Raw genomic sequence first — 12,568 nt, forward strand, 5'->3', positions numbered from 1 at the left:
AGTTGGTTCAGTCAAGCTGTACATTCATACATATATATATATTCAAACAAAAACACCAAAAACACTCTAAAACATCATAAAAACCGACTCTAACATATATTAAAACAAAACATCTTTAAAAACATCTTTTTTAAAATAAGCTTTAAAAAATCTTAAAAAGTAATTCCAACACAGACACAGACTAAGGTCTCTCCTTAAAAGGCTTGTTGAAAGAGGAATGTGTTGAGTAGGCACCAAAAAGATAACAGAGATGGTACCTGTCTAATATTTAAGGGGAAGGAATTCCAAAGGGTGGGTGCCACTACACTAAAGATGCGCTTCCTATGTTGTGTGGAATGGACCTCCTGATAAGATGGTTTCTGCAGGAGGTCATCACCTGCAGAGCATAGTGATCGACTGGGTATGTAAGGGGTAACATGATTTTTCAGGTATCCTGGTCCAAAACTATATAGGGCTTTGCACACCAAAACCAGAACCTTGAACTTAGCCAGCAGCTAATGGGCAGCCAGTACAATTCTTTCAGCAGTGGGGTGACATGTTGGCAATACCCTTCCTGAGTCAGCAGTTGCGCTGCCGCATTTTGCACCAGCTGCAGCTTCCGGACCAACCTCAAGGGGATCCCCACATAGAGCTCATTACAGTAATCCAGCCTGGAGGTTACCGTGCATGGACAACAATGGTCAGGCTATCCCAGTCCAGAAATGGCCACAGCTGTCTTACCAGCCAAAGCTGGTAAAAGCCACTCCTAGCCACTGAGGTCACTGGGGCCTCTAGCTACAAAGATGGATCCAGGGGTACCCCCAGGCTACCCCATCCAAAGTAGGCAACTGACCAATCATCCGAACTCAGGAAACACCTACACACAGCACCTCCTTCTCGCTAGGGTTCAGATTCAGTTTACTCTTGCTAGGACTCAGACCTCATCCAGCCCACCACCGAGTCCAGGCAGTGGTCCAGGGCTTGCATGGCCTTTCCTGATTCAGATGTTACAGAGCAATAGAGCTGGGTATCATCAGCGTACTGCTGACACCTTGCCCCAAATCTCCTGATAACCACTCCCAAGGGCTTCATACAGATGTTAAACAGCATGGGCGACAAGATGGCACCCTGCGGCACCCCACAGTACAACTGCCAGAGGGCCAAAAGACAATCACCCAATGTTCTTCTCTGAAAATGACCCTGGAGGTAGGATTGGAAAGACTGTAAAACAGTGCCTCCAATATCCATCTCACCAAGTCGGCCCAGAAAGATACCACGGTTAATGGCATCAAAAGCTGCAGAGAGATCAAGTAAGAGGAACAGGGTTGCACTACCCTTGTCCTTCTCCAGGCCCAGCCTCCAAGAGGTCTTCTATATCTTTAAAAATTGTGCAGGGGGAAGGGAGAATTCCACCTTGTGGTTTTTCCCATTACAGAGTTGCAAGAACACCTGCACTTGGCTGACTTTCTCTTCTCCTAAAGATACAGGATCAGTCTCAGGCCATGGACCTGGCAACCCTAGTCAGGAGGCATATAGGCCTGATTGCCCTTTGGGTCCTTGGGAACAGCTGCAACACTATGGGGACTCGAGAAGACCTGCCCTGAGAGTGAGTGTCTGAGCATCTGGGTGCTTGCTGCTTGCTCCTCTAGGTTGCTGTATTTTGAGACAGCTGATGTCCCTCGTAAGTGCTGCAAGGACAGAGACCCCATGCCTGACCCTGGCTCCAGAGAGAGGTTGCAGTTAATCTTGCAACCTCTTGCATCAGCTCCTGGCTGGGTCAGGAGGCATAAAGCCCAGCTGCCCTTGCGGAGCCCCTTAGGGCCCCCAGCTGCCCTTAGGGAGCCCCATGTCCTTCTCCCGATAAAGGTCATCCATCAGGGCGAACAAGGCCAATTTAGTCCCATAACCAGGCCTAAACCCAGAATGGAATGGGTCAAGATAATCTGTTTCATCCAAGAGTACTTGCAATTGCTGCACCACAACCCTCTCAATCACCTTCCCTAAGAAGGGGGTATTTGCAACCGGTCGGTAATTGTCGCAGATCAATGGGTCTAGGGTGGGCTTTTTCAGGAGCAGTCGGATCACCGCCTCTTTCAGGGTGGCTGGAACCACTCCCTTCTGCAATGATGCATTGACCACACCCTGGATCCACTCAGTCAACCCCCCTTGGCAAGCTTTAATAAGCCAAGAAAGGCAAGGGTTGAGAGGACACGTTGCTGGCTACATCATTGCAAGCACCTTGTCTATGTCATCAGGCTGCTTCAAATGAAACCGTTCTCAAGATGTTGCAGCAGATGTTGCACTGGACACCTCATTGGGGACTATAGTAGATGTGGATGGAGCATCAAGACTGCTATGGAGGCGAGCAACTTTACCCTCAAAGTGCCTTGCAAACAATTCACAGTGGGCCTCCGAAGGGTCTAAGACTCCATTTCCTGGAGCTGATGTCAACAGACCCCTGACAATGCAGAAAAGCTCCACTGGACGGCTACTTGAGGATGCGATGGAGGCAGAGAAGTGGGCCTTCGCCACCCTCACTGCCACACAGTAGGCACGGTTATGATGTTTTACTCATGCTTGATCAGCCTCACAGCATGTCTTTTGCCACTTGCGCTCTAGCCGTTGTCCAGCCTGTTTCATTGCCCTTAACTCACTGGTGTACCAAGGTGCAAACTGGGCTCCACAGTGCCGGAGAGAGCGCTCAGGGGCAACCGTGTCAAGAACCTGACATGCCTCGCTGTTCCACAGTGTAACAAGGGCTTCAACAGGGTCACCTGCTCTGTCTACTGGGAACTCCCCCAGGGCATTCAGGAATCCAGTGGATTCTATTAGTCTCCAGGGGTGGACCATCTTAATTTGTCCTATTTGTGGTGTGTGTGTTGGTAAGTTTTGTGGTGAGGGTTGTAAAATATCAGGACTGTGGAATGTTGCTGTTAAAGCAATGGGGGGCTCCCTTTGTGCATGTTCCCCCTGCTTCACTGCATGGTTTGTGAATATGACATTGTATATTTGCACATTGCTTTTCTTCCTGGGTCTTCCCATTTGCAACAACCCTGTGAGGTAGGTTAGGCTGAGAGTTGCTTCAGTCAAGCTGCACACGTTTTTCTAGTTGCTCCTGTCTTTTTAATGCTATTTTAATGTTTTGGTGTTATTTAATAATTATATGATTATGGTTTTAAAGCTATTTATAACTGTTGTAAAATTCCTTGTAAGAGCAGGAACTCTGAAAGGCAGGTTGAAATCTTATTAAATAAATACATCTTAAATCAAGACAGAACTCAAAATAACTCTTTATGTTGGTAATATCAATATTCAAGACTGGATTATTGCAGTTCACACTATGTGAGGCTCCCCTTGCACTTGAACTGGAATGCAGTTAGTGCAGAAAGCTGCAGCCAGATTGCTGATGGGAGTGAGACCTTGTCAACATATAACACCTCTGCTCAGGGATCTGCACTGGTTGTTGATTTGTTACCGGGCCAAGTTCAAGGTCAGAGCTTGGAAAAGTTACTTTTTTGAACTAAACTCCCATCAGCCCCAGCCAGCATGGCCATTGGATTGGGCTGATGGGAGCTGTAGTTCAAAAAAGTAACTTTTCCAAGCTCTGTTCAAGGTGTTACTATTAGGATATAAAGCCCTTAACTATTAGGATATAAAGCCCTTAACAACTTGGGAACAATTTATTTGCGGGTCCGCCTTACCCCATATGTGCCCACTTGAGTGCTTTTCTCTGCCGAATAGGCACTGTTGCAGATGTCACATAATACTTTTTCAATGCTTGTAAGAAATCATTATTTTAGTGTGACACTACCTATTCTTATGAACTCCCTACCTATTGGCATCAGACAGGTGCCTTCGCTGTATTCCTTTCGGGCACCTATTTAAAACTTTTTTGTTTAGGCAAAACAAACAAGACACATAGATGTTGACATATTTCAATATTTTTAGTTGGTAGATGTTTAAATTGTTTAAATATGTTTTTGATTACTTGTTTTTAACTTTTATTGATAATTTTAAAGTTTTTTGTAAACCACTTAGAGGTTTTTACATTCAAGTGGTATATAAATATGGTTAAATATAAAAAAATAATATATGTATATAAGCAGCTGTTCTTGCCAATAGATTGTGCTTGGAGGGACTGGGAACATAGTGGGCCCAATCTACATACAGTGTACTGGGCCAGGAAATATTGTTGGCACTTCTGGAGGTATGTTAGGCTGAGAGAGGGTCACCCTGTCAGCTTTATGGCTGACTGGGGATGTGAACTCTGGTCTCCCAGTCATTACTCCAGCACTCTGACCAGTACACCACACTGGCTCTGCATTTCTCTATAATACCGTTTACAAAACACTTAGATGGTACTGCATAAAGATGATCATAATATGATGATGATGATAAAAGAAGCTGGTCCATCTGGTGACCATGCCCAGAACCAAACAAACACACCATTCCCCCTTCATCACTCATAATTTCAGTATGAAATAAGGGACAGAGCATGACTCAATGAGTCTTGAAAATCCTATATAACCTTTAGAAAAATGTGTCTCATAAAACACGTTTTTCCCCGTATCCCACAGTTTTTTTAAAAAGACAAATAAAAAAACCACACAGTGACAGAGCAAGTCCATCCCTAAAGTTGAGTTCAATCACTCCACTCAGAAAGAGAAATCCATTCAGCTGAGCAATGGAATAAATGTGTTTGCAGGCACAGCATAAATTAATACAACTGCTGCTGCTTTCATACGGAAATCAAAATCCAGCCATTTCGTTTTATAAACAGAGGCTAGGACCCAGAGATCTATTTTAGGCACATTTAAGGACTCAGAAATGCTCAGTGGGATTTTTCACTCCCCACCTCCACTTTGAATGTTAGAAACCATCCACCCCTGACGCATGCCACATCACAACATGCTTTCGAAAGTCCCTTCAGTTTCAAAAGAAGCTTGCTATGTGGCACAGGAGGGTGGTGGTTCCTGCTGGAGATGTGCAGGCACAAAGACCCCCTTGGGGGCTGCAGAGCTAGTTGTGCAGTTCTTTGGATTCTGTCCAGAAACTTCATAGATGCTCTGTAGGATATTTCATTGTCAAGTATTTTGAGTTTTCAACATGAAAAATGCTCCCTAATGTAAGTTGTATTATTTGTGTCTTACAGAGAGTATTAACATTTCAGTAGTTAGCAAGCATGCATATAGTACTGAAGAAAGCAAATATGATTACATCTTTTAAAATGTCATCATACAGCCTAGCATAGAGATATGCAGTGAAGGCCTGTGCAATTGTATCAGTTTTTTAAATCATTCCAGTGGCATTAAATAAATATAGAGTTCAAATTTAAAAAAATATGCTCAGCTATCAATTATGAAAGCTTGAGGTGGAATGGCTTGTAAGATACCTGTCAGTAGATTGGCTTGCCATTTGAAGTACACCAAAGCAGGGGTACTGAATGTGGTGCCCCCCTAACTGGAATCCAACTCCCATCAGCCCCAGCCAGCATGGCCTATTGTCAGGGAAGATGGGAGCCATAGCCTATCAGCATCCGGAAGGCACTATGTTAGATACCCTTGCACTAAGGAAACAGTTTCATACATCATGCTAAAAATTGCATTTGAGTTCCACCTACCCCTAGTAGACAAACTGGGAGAGAAAATCGTAAGCATGCTGTAACCAATGTAGGTTTTACTTTCACCTTAGGAGCTGGTTTCAAACAAAGCTGAATCGACATATCGACTCAGAAGTAAGCCTTATCTGAGGGGGGTTTTCTGTCAAGGACCACATTCTCTCTTGGGTAATTGTGGAGGGTGGACACAGTGGAGGCAGCAGGGCCAACACAGGCAGCTGAGATGTCCAGAGTCCAGAGGGCTGTATAGTCATCTTCAAAATCTGCAAAGGAAAGAAAAAAGTTACAAGCAATCAGCTTGAGTTGAATGTTTTTAATTGGTTTTTGTTTCAAAAGAAAATATTATGCACTGTACAGCAGGAGGGAGCAGCCTCAGTCCTGGGGTCCAATTGTGGCCCCCCCAAAAACCTCTCTGTCCGGCACACAGCACTCTCCATAGGTCATGCCCCCTCTCTTCATCACATCATCCCCTTCACTGGCCCTGCTCCAGGCTTTCCCCAAGTGTGATTGCCTTTCTGCAATGTGTCCTCAACCTGTGATAATGCCTCTTGCTTGTCCGGATGGTAAACAGAGCGGCTGTATGGGTGGGGTGTGCATGGACTATGTGCAGAAACCTGACTTTTACCTGGCTGGAATTAGGGATGGGGAGAAATTGTGATTCAGTCTGCATTTCAAGCCAAACTTAACCAAATTCGCACTTTCCAAAACAATATGTGAACCACAACACTGCCACCCTTTGAAATTCGCACTTGTCCAAATTTTGCAATGCAGTTCTCCAACCAAGCATTGTTTACTAAAATGCATATATTAGGGGTAAATGAGCAGAAAAATGGATGTATTGGTGAAAATGGCATACACAAATGTATTACATTAGGAGAAGCAAAAATGTGCACATTAGTCGAAACTGCATGCAAAAAATACGTTTATTATGAGAAAGTTGCAGTAAAATGCTGAAGAATTTTCATGAGGATTTTTTTAAAGCCAGTTGCTGCAGAAATGTGGAGAACTGAATTTAAGATTGGAAAAATGAGAAAAGGGGAGAACCAAAATTGACAGATTTTGCTGGAATGTAGCCTACTGTACAAAGGTAAAAGTCACACCCATTACTCCACCCATTTTTGCTTTTGGCACCACCCACTACTGGCACGCAGCCCCTAGAAGGATCCCCATGAGGGCTGAAAAGAATTCCCCACCCCTGCTGTATAAGGATTGCACCCTTAAACTCCTAGATGCATCTTTGCCATGAGAGGTCCAAGTGACCTCTGGGTGCCTTTTACCAGCTTTGGCTGGTATGCTAGCTACAGCCATATCTGGTTTGGGATAGCCTGGCCACTGTAGTCCATGCCCTGGTGACCTTAAGATGGATTACTGCTATTTGCTCTATGTGGGGCTGCCCTTGGGTCTGATCCAGAAGCTCCAGCTAGTACGGAATGCAGCAGCTAGGCTACTGATGGGGGCAGATGGCCAAGAGCATGTAACACCCATTTGCACTGGCTGTCCGTATGCTACCAGGCCACGTTCAGGGATCTTGTGTTACTATACAAAGCCCTGAACAACTTGAGTCCAGGATATCTTAAGCACTGCCTGAGCCCTTATATCCCAGCTTCATCACTGAGATCATCCAGAGGAGTGCTGTTAATTGTCATCCGTGTTTCAGAACCCTCACTGGCTTCAACCCCTAATCCCATGCTGTGGAATACACTTCCAGCAGCGATTCAGCAGGCATCCTCACTTCTAACTTTCAGCCGGCACAGCTCTGGAAGACTTTTTTATGTGGACAGGCCTATTCAGGGTTTAAGCTGTTAAAGATGTGTTTTATGATTATTCTGTATAGTTTTATGGTACTTTATGGTTTTTTATTATTATTCATAAGTATAAAATATTTTATGCTTTTTGTACATTTCATTGTACACAGCCCTGATAATATGCATGAGGGGTACTCTATAAATACTTTTATAAATAAAAAATAAAAATATTTTTTTTTAAATGAAACAAAATACTCTGGGATCTTGTTTGAGCCTGGTGGTAATCTCTAAAGGTTATGCTGTGACTGTGGTCAGGTCAAACAGCCTGGAAGGAGAAGAGGATGGTTCTCAGGCCAAACTCTTCTGTATCACAAACTAACCTTAATTAGGGAACTGATTGATTGATTTTTATTTATGGTCATAGACCAAACTGAATTAGGGAACTCAACAAAATGGTCTCAGACTGCAAACGTCTATGTATATCTGCAAATGGCTTTCCTTCTTTCTTCAGAAAGGGCCTCATCTTATGGGTCAGGGAAAGCCTAGGCAAAAAGAGACTGTCTTTACAAATCATCTGAAGCAACTGATGCTTCATGTATGGCAGAGAAAAGGGCACTCTGTAGTAGAGGGGCAATAGCAGAAAATGCCCTTTTTGGGGTCACTACCCTATTTTACTCTATAGGATACAGTGCTACAAGTAGAATTCCCCCGGATGATCTAAGTGATCTAACAGGTCTATAAATGGGCAGACAGTCTTTCAGGTAACCTAGTCCCAGACTGACCATCAACAGCACCTGAACAGTGGACAGAGCAGGCACACAGGGCACCTGGTCACAGTCTTCCCCACTATGGTGAGAGATACTGAATTTCTATTTAGATTACAGGATCTGTTTTCCAAATTTGCAATGTATATATATTACTTAACATAATTTTATGCAAATCAGTGTTCCCTCTTTTGCTGATGCATAAATGGCTGCCCTACTTCATGCTGGCTGCTTTGGCATTAAGACCTAGCTTAGAAGATTAATTTCAGACTCAGAACAGCTTGGCTTAGGGCTTCTTCATTCATATTCTACCCGTTCTGTGTCTTGCCTTTGGGAAGAAAATGAAGAGTGCCCCTTACATCCATCAGGGCAGAAACTATGGACATCTGGACAAGGATTTCAAGGATGTGTGTTGTCATTATTACTGCTGAGACCATTGATATCTGCAAGTAGAATAATATTTTGCATCTGTAAGGGATTTTGACATCAAAAAAGCATTGAATTACTGATAACATAAATCTGTTTGGTCACATCCACACCATACATTTAAGCACATGGCTTCCCCCAAGGAATCCTTGGAATGGTCATTTTCCCCTCACAGAGCTGCAATTCCCAACACCCTTAACAAACTACAGCTCCCAGGATTCTTTAGGAGGAGCCATGTGCTTTTTGGATGTGACCATAGTCTGCTTTAATTGCCTAAGAGTCTACTTCCATGTCAGCCCCTATAGCTTGAATCCTGGTATGAGATGGTTGCATAAGGGACTGATGAGCATGATCCAAAAACCACATAAATATGTGCTGAAGTAAGCTTTGGCCTCGTGCTTCTCAATACCAGCCTGCAAACTGGCAAACTGCTTCTGAAACTGAGGCTGCGTACACCCACACTAACCCATTAGTTTTCCTCAGTCCAAAATCATTCATGCTTCTCCTCAACATGCTTTCAATCTAGATTCTAGATCCTGCTGACCACAAGGGTGAGTGTGATTTCCTGATACACATTTGAAAACCCTCCTCTTGATTAGACTGCCCACTCCTTTTCCTCCCTGCACATGCCCCAGGTGAATGAAGAAGGAAGTGGTGGTCACAATCTTGGTATACACCCACCTATAATGTCATTGGGCAGATGCAGATACACACATACACACACACACCTCCATCTGTTTTCAAAAGGACACACAGAATGGTACTGCAGAATCAATCTGCAATGAGCAGGGGGGGGGATAAAACCAGTGTCTCAAGAAACCAGTTAGTTTCTCAAGAAAATATGCAGTAGGTCTAGACTGTGTGTGCACTAAAAAGAAAAAACAAGTGCTCAGTTGCCATTGATTCTAGAATGAAACTTCATGTGTACACAGCCTGAATTGACTTTTAAAAGCAGTTTGTGATATGGCATTGTTGGGGGAGGGGGTAGAGAAATCTTGACTTTAAAAAAGTGTTTTAAAAATCTCACTGGGTATGCACAATCCTAAATTAGCTTTTTAAATCTTGGCCTTTCAAGTAATATTTTAGTGGGTCCCTTTCATGCAATTCTGCCCTTTCAGTGTCTGGTTGCTATTATTGATTATGCATTTCCTCACTATAACCTTCTCTGCATTATCTTAGCGTATCTTAAGAAAACACATCACAAAAGGATTGCCTTATCCTGGCAATGCTGCGTGAATGTCAAACCTCCCATTTTGCAATGCAGCCGTCCCTATATAGCAGCACAGAGGGCGGTTTAATGCTCTTCTGGTACTACGCTGCTTATGAACGTGGATTTGCAGACAACAGCTGCTGCAAATTCCCTTGACTGAGAAGAATAACTAGCATTATCACCTAGATCATTAAACTGGGTTCATAGATTGCCGAGTGTCTTCAATCAATTCATCTGATAACTTGAAGCCAGCTGGACCCCTTCAGTGAGAACTTGACTTAATTGGCCAATAAGTGGCTGGGAAAGGTGTATGCCATTTGATGAAATTACAAGCTGAACAAGCGATTACAGTTGGGAGAACCATAGAGGGTATCCTTCAGGTCATCCCTTTTGGAAAGGGCTAAGTTAACGTCCACTATAAGTGCTGCTGTGAAAAATGTTGGCCCACTTGGTGCTCAGATGTAAAGAGGATCCAGGTCATCCTTCAGCTGATGAAGTACACAAGATGTGCCCATTTATCATCTCTTTGGCCTCATTTCTGCCTTGGTAATAGTCATGCACTAACTGCTGGCAGTTTCATAGGTTTCCTGTGAACCTTTCATTTTATTGGCATAACTAAAATATTATCTTACCAAAGCAATCCATCTGCTAAAGAAAAACACTTTCCTTCAATTATGTCCCACGAGTCTTTTCTCTAGAAAGGTTAAAGCACTGGAAAAGTTGAAAAATATACGTTATTTTAGTTTTAATTCTCTACAATCTAGTGTAAATGCAGCCACGTGTGCTCTCTCTTCTTAAAAAAAAAAAGAGAGAGAGAAAAGGTATAAATAGCCCACAGCAACATGTTTGGAGCAAGCTTGACTTTTAAGGAAATTGTGGAATTTGAATCTCAGTCTAAATGCAAAGAGTTATAGGAAACAAATCCTTTCCCCTACCCCTTTAAAAGTGTGTGTAAACATATTTTGAGTAGTTGATGTAAATTTATATTTATTATAAGACACACAAAATGGACATGATCTGAACAAAAATATGCCCTTTGAACTTTGGGATAGAATTAAACATAAAATCAATGGGACTTAAAGCATACTTAAGTTAGTAGAAAAAGGGGAGCTGACCCATGGCCTGTCCCTTTTCTTTGTGGCAAAAATGCAGAAGAAGCTATGACTTTTTATGTGCCACTGAAATCTATGTCCCATAAGAATGTAAATAATTATGAAGTATTTATGATCCACTCATTTCAGTGAGATATGACTGCACTTGATGTTCTGTGCATTGTACCCATCATGTTTGTTGTAACTCAGAGGAACCTCAAGGCAATCCCTTACTTATTAGGGAATGCCCTTATTTCTTGAGCAACCATTTCTTTTTGTAGTTCCATCCATTCTACAACAGGGTTAGGAAAACCTTTTCCTATAAAAGGCTGCAGCCGATGGTGAACCGAGCCAGAGCCTATGGCAGATAGAGTGTGCAGCATTGCACAGCTCTCTCTCTCTCTCTCTCTCTCTCTGCGTCACTCCATCTCTCTGTCTCTCATCCTATTCCATCCCTTCTTTCTCCGAGCCCCCCTATCTCTGTAGGTCATATGAAACTGGGGCCACATGCAGTTAGGCCAAGATCTGTAGGTTCCCCACCCCAGCTCTAGACAGTCTATGATCACCATTGTTTCCAGCTCTCTCAACTTTGAGGGTGGTTTTCTTCCTTCTCTTTTCTTGCTTTCCTAATTCTCTTTACTGGCTGCTCTCCGCTCCCCATCCTGTTCCAAGGCAACTATTGTTGTTGTTGTTTGTCTGTTTGATTGCCTTCCTCCCAAAGCAAAACAGCAGGGTCAGCATCCGTTTGATTAGCAGCCTCCCCTCACTCACCATTTCCTCTGCCGCAGCTGCTTGGAAGCCAGGTGAGACAGGTTTCTCATCACAAGGATTTATGATAGGTCAGCTTCAGGAGGTGTAAGAGGTGCAGGGCTAGCATCAAGACATTCTTACACCTGAAGTGAAAAATGGAAATGACACCCCCTGCTCATAAGTGGAGCTCATTATTGAAATGACACATAAGAGATGAACACTGAAAGCGGGAAAAGAGTGTCCCTTTTGGAATCTGCCACCCCAAACAGATGGTTTCATGCCACTGCATGGTAAAAGGTGCATTTGCATTTGGCTCTGCCTCCCCGTGTGGTCGATGCTTTCCAGAACAGCACAAAAGGCAGGCCTGCATTCATCCCAACTCCTGGGTATGTGGTAGAGCCAGCCTGGCTGTCCTGCCCACAACTATAAACTCTGTATCCCTACTAGACAATACTAGGCTGGAAATTATCACAACAGCCCAGCAGATCCTCCCCAATTGAATCCATAGTCTTAGCCTCTGCAGCCCAAAGATAGCCCAGTAGCCACTGGTATCAATGTTCTGATAATATCCAGACTAGACTTCATGTGACCCTTGCAAACATACTTTTAGAATCTTGCAAGGCAAACAAACAAACAAATTGCAGTGGGGGAGGATTTGAAGAAGAGAAGATGCAAACACAGGAAGAGATAAACACCCAGCCCCACCAGCCAGCCCCACACCTCCACTGCAAATCAGGCTTGGTAATACACATCTGCATGTCATGTTTAGTTAAGCCCTCAGATAACAGTGCACTGACACATATTACATAGCTCTTCGAAGCTGCATACACACCATACATTTAAAACACATCTGTCTCCAAGGAATCTTGGGAACTATTGTTTACCTAAACAGCTAGAATTCCCAGCACCCTTACCCCTGTTGTTTGTTAACTGAAGTTTCCAGGATTCTTTGGGGGAGGGGGGTGCTTTAAATGTATGGTGTGTAC

General features: G+C 43.5%; 1 long non-coding RNA gene across 1 annotated transcript; it reads right to left on the reverse strand.

Annotated features, from left to right (window-relative positions):
- Positions 1-5,623: 5,623 nt before the first annotated feature.
- Positions 5,624-11,679, reverse strand: LOC133386772 (uncharacterized). Its single transcript, XR_009763284.1, has 4 exons — positions 11,604-11,679; positions 10,374-10,452; positions 8,465-8,548; positions 5,624-5,859 (listed from the first exon to the last, which is right to left on the reverse strand). It is a non-coding gene; the product is annotated as an uncharacterized LOC133386772 (long non-coding RNA).
- Between the last annotated feature and the right edge of the window lie 889 nt (positions 11,680-12,568).

Source organism: Rhineura floridana, chromosome 6 (assembly GCF_030035675.1).
Source record: "Rhineura floridana isolate rRhiFlo1 chromosome 6, rRhiFlo1.hap2, whole genome shotgun sequence".
Taxonomy (NCBI): Eukaryota; Metazoa; Chordata; class Lepidosauria; order Squamata; family Rhineuridae; genus Rhineura; species Rhineura floridana.